The sequence below is a fragment of the Arachis hypogaea genome, chromosome 15 (assembly GCF_003086295.3).
Source record: "Arachis hypogaea cultivar Tifrunner chromosome 15, arahy.Tifrunner.gnm2.J5K5, whole genome shotgun sequence".
Classification (NCBI taxonomy): domain Eukaryota; kingdom Viridiplantae; phylum Streptophyta; class Magnoliopsida; order Fabales; family Fabaceae; genus Arachis; species Arachis hypogaea.
In genome coordinates, this window is record NC_092050.1 from 60871412 (window position 1) to 60876367 (window position 4956).

Below are 4956 nucleotides of genomic sequence, written 5' to 3' on the forward strand. Positions count from 1 at the left end.
AAGTTATGGTTATCTTGAAGGTCTTAGTCAGGCAGATAGAGGAAACTATTCGCAATTTGTATTTGTGAATTGGGATAGAATTAGTAAGAGGAATATAGTTGAGGATTGGAGTTGCTTTGTCTTTCTGAATTAACTCTGGTATGACTATCTTCTTTGCTTGTGAGTGATTTCTTCTATGGCAGGCTGTATGTGAAATGCCATGGGCCGTGGTCATCAATCTCCTCTGCTCCAGATCAAACGCCATTGGCCGTGGTCATCCAATCTGACGGAGGGTGAAGCTTTAGCAGTTCATTCTCCTGGCGATCCTACTCAAAATGCCACAGACAAGGTCAAATCTTCCGGATCAGAGAATGTTGCTTCTTTGGGTTCTAGCCTATACCACAGAGACCCTAATCTCGCCAGAAATCGCCTGAACTAGTGTCTCGAGAAGTCCCCAACGAAGTCATGGATTAGCCATCTGAGAGATGCAAAATCTAGCTGGCGGTTCGCGCTTTCCAGCCACGTATTCACACTAACCCAAGTAGACACGGGCGGTTGTCAAGCACACGGTCCTAGTATGATAAACTGAGCTGATTGTCATTGGTCATCCTATTCACCATGTTGAAGAACGAGTATGCATCTTAGAAATAAATCAAACACGGATCGAAGAAGAAACAGTAATACTTTTATTAATTCATAGGACTCAGCATGGCTCCTCCCCTCAATCTAGGAGGTTTAGAAACTCATACTGAAAGGAAATACAAAGTGAAAAATAAAAATATGCTGAATGATGGGCGAAAGATCTATAACAAAGTGTGATCTTCTACTTTAAATACTAAACTAATGACTAGTAAGGGTAAAACAATTTTTCTAGTGCTAAAATCTACTTCTGGGGCCCACTTGGTGAGTGTTTGGGCTGAGCTTTGATGAGATTCACGTGCTATGAGGCTCCTAGGGTGTTGAACACTGGCTAGAGGGTCCTCTCTGGGCGTTTGGATGCTGGGCTCTGCTCTTTGGGCGCTGGATGTCTGGAAGGGGGCAGGAGGCTGGCGTTGGACGCCAGTTTTGGGCCTTCTAATCTGAAGCAAAGTATAGACTATTATACATTGCTGGAAAGCTCTGGAAGTCAGCTTTCCATAACAATTGAGACCGCTCCATTTCAACTTCTGTAGCTCCAAAAAAGCTCTTCCCAGAGCAAGGAGCTCAAATCTGGACAGCATCTGCAGTGCTTTCTCTGTCTCTGAATTAGACTTTTGCTCCAGCTCCTCAATTTCAGCCAGAAAATACCTAAAATTGTCCAAAAACACAAAAACTCATAGTAGAATCCAAAAATGTGAATTTAACACTAAAACCTATAAAAACTTAATAAAAACTAAACAAAACATGCTAAAAACTATATGAAAACAATGACAAAAAGCGTATAAAATATCCGCTCATCATAACACCAAACTTAAAATGTTGCTTGTCCCCAAGCAACTAAAAACACAGTAGGATAGAAAAGAAAATTAAGATACAATAAATTTCCAAGTTTTCAATGAAGCTTAGTTACAATTAGATGAGTGGGACTTAGTAGCTTTTTGCTTCTGAACAGTTTTGGCATCTCACTATCCATTGAAACTCAGAATGGTTGGCATCTTTAGGAACTTAGAATCCAGATGATATTATTAACTCTCCTAGTTCAGTTCTTTTTTATTCTTGAACACAGATTTCAGTGTCTTGGCCGTAACCTTATACACCTTGTTTTCCAATATTACCATCGGATACAATAATGCCACAGACACTTTAACTGGGTGAACCTTTTCAGATTGTGACTCAGCTTTGCTAGAGTCCCCAGATAGAGGTGTCTAGAGTTCTTAAGCACACTCTTTTTGCTTTGGATCACAACTTTAACCGCTCAGTCTTAAGCTTTTCACTTGACACCTTCACGCTAAAAGCACATGATTAGGGATAGCTTTTCTTTTTTTTTGAGTGGCTTAGGCCAAAATTTTATTCCTTTAGGCCCTCCTATCTACTAATGCTCAAAGTCTTGGATCCTTTTACCCTTGCTTTTTGGTTTAAAGGGTTATTGGCTTTTTGCTCTTGCCTTTTGGTTTAAAGATCTATTGGCTTTTTCTACTTGCTTTTTCTATTTTTTATTTTCTATTTATTTTTTTGCCACTTTTTTTTGTATACAAGCTTTTTCTTTTTCTTTTTGCTGCTTTTTCTTACTTCAAGAATCAATTTTTAGATTTTTTAGATTACCAATAATACTTTTCCTTTTTCATCATTCTTTCAAGGGCCAACATTTTAAAATTCCAACTTTAAATATGCACTGTTTATTCATACATTCAAAAAAAAAAAAAAAACAAAGTCACCACATCAAGATAATTGAACAATTCTTATTATAAACTTGAAATTCAAGTATCTCTCAATTCTTTTCAAATAAAATTTTCTTTTAAGCAAGGTGAGAGATATATGGAACATTTTACATCTTTAAGACATCAATGCAAATGATCATGCAACAAGAACAAGAGAATAGTCAAAACATAACAGAAAATAGAAAAAATAATAAAAGGGAAAGGAAGTAAAAGAGAACGAGTCCCTTTAATGGTGGTAGCTAGTGCTACTCCTTGAGGATCCAATGTGATGCTTGATCTCTTCAATATCATTCCTTTGCCTTTGTTGTTCTTCCCTCATAGCCCTTTGTTTTTCCCTTATGGCTCTTTAATCTTTTCTTATTTCATTGAGGGTGGTGGAATGCTCTTGATGATCCACCCTCAATCGCTCCATGTTAGTGCTTAGTTCTCCAAGAGAAGCCTGCCATTGATCCCAATAGCTTTGAGGAGAAAAATACATGCCTTGAGGCATCTCAGGGATCTCATGCTGAGGCGGCTACACAGGCTCTTGTGCATACTTTCTAGTTTGCTCCATCCTCTTCTTAGTGATAGGTTTGTCCTCCCTAATGGAGATATCTCCTTCTATGACAATTCCAGCTGATTTGCATAGATGACAGATGAGGTGTAGGAATGCCAACCTTGCATTGGTGGAAGGCTTCTCAACTATCTTGTACATCTCTTGAGGAATCACCTCGTGTACTTCCACCTCACTTTCAATCATGATGCTATGGATCATGATGGCTCTGTCCACAGTCACTTCTGACCGGTTGGCTCTAGCTATGGGCTTTAGGTCAACCTTTCTTAGTTAAATGGGCTTGCCTTGGGAATCCCTTTTCTACTGTGCTCCTTCCACACAGATATCTGAGAGCACTTGATCCAATCTTTGATCAAAGTTGACTCTTCTAGTGTAAAGATGTAGGTCCCCTTGCATTAGAGGCAAGTTGAATGCCAATCTCACACTTTCTGGGCTGAAATCTAAGATTCTCCCTCGAACCATGGTGATCCAATTCCTTGGATTTGGATTCACACTAGTGTCATGGTTTTTAGTAACCCATGCATTAGCATAGAACTCTTACACCATTAGAATCTCAACATCTTGAATGGGATTGGTTAGGACTTCCCAACCTCTTCTCCGGATCTCTCTTCAGATTTTTGGATACTCATTCTTCTTGAGCTAGAAAGGGACCTCAGGGATCACTTTTTTCTCTGCTGCTACTTCATAGAAGTGGTCTTGATGAGCTTTGGTGATGAATCTCTCCATCTCCTAAGATTCAGAAGAGGTGGCTACTGCCTTTCCTTTCCTCTTTCTAGAGGACTCTCCAACCTTGGGTGCCATGAATGGTAATGGAAAGAAAAAAAGCTATGCTTTTCCAATATCAACCTTAAAACTTTACTCGTGCTCGAGCAAAAATAAAGAAAAGAGAAGAATGGAGTAGAAGAAGAAGAAAAAGAGGAAGATAGAGGAAGAGAGAGGGCTCGGCCTTGTAGGTTTTATGAGTGTATAAGAGGTGTGTGTGTGAAGGGTTATAAAGAGGGGTATTTATAGGAGTGGGGATGGGTAAGGTTTGGCCATGGGTTGGGTTTTGGATGGGAAATTTGATTTTGAAGTGGGTGGGGATTGGTGGGAGTAATGATGGTTTTGGAGAAGTGGTATGGATGTGATTGGGCTAGGGTTTATAGGAAAATGTGTATGGGGAAGTGTGAAAGTAAGTGGGGGTAGGTGAACATACTGTGGGAGCCACTGGTCCTGAGAGGCCAGGGAATTCCAGATTCCCTACTCTCTGCTGGCGTTTGAACACCCAGGGGCTGGTTGATAAACCCCGTTTTTAGGGTCTATCATTTATAGATTTAAGAATTTTATCAATGATCTTCCACACTTATTCATATAAAATTGCATGATTTTATGTCCTTTTCCCTATTTTGCCTCATAGATGAAAACATGCTTCTTTTGCAGCAAAATTGATATATTGTAATCCTCTTCTATTACCATTCGAAGCCTTGATCCGTTTGTTAAGTGGTTTCAGAAATTACAGGGCAAAAATGGCTAAGAAGGGTGAAGGAAGCATGCATGAATGGAAGGAGCATGGAATAAATTAAAGTTTTGAAGTTTGGACATGGGCACACACGCGCACCTTGCGCGTACGCGCGGATGCATGCCTCCAGAGCCAGCGCATTGGAGCCGAGCGAGGAGCCGGCGCGCTTATATGGCTGGGCCGCAAGTTATTGGACGCGCGCGCGCACTATGCGCCTGCGCGCAGATCACAGAGGACCCCAGGTGCGCGTACGCGTGCTGTGCGCGTACTGATGAGCGGATAATTTATACGCTTTTTGGCATTGCTTTTAGTATGTTTTTAGTAGGATCTAGTTACTTTTAGGGATGTTTTTATTAGTTTTTATGTTAAATTCACAATTCTGGACTTTACTATGAGTTTGTGTGTTTCTCTGTAATTTCAGGTATTTTTTGGCTGAAATTGAGGGACTTGAGCAAAAATCAGATTCAGAGGTTGAAGAAGGACTGCTGATGCTGTTGGATTCTGACCTCCCTGCACTCAAAGTGGATTCTCTGGAGCTACAGAACATAAAATGGTGCGCTTCTAATTGC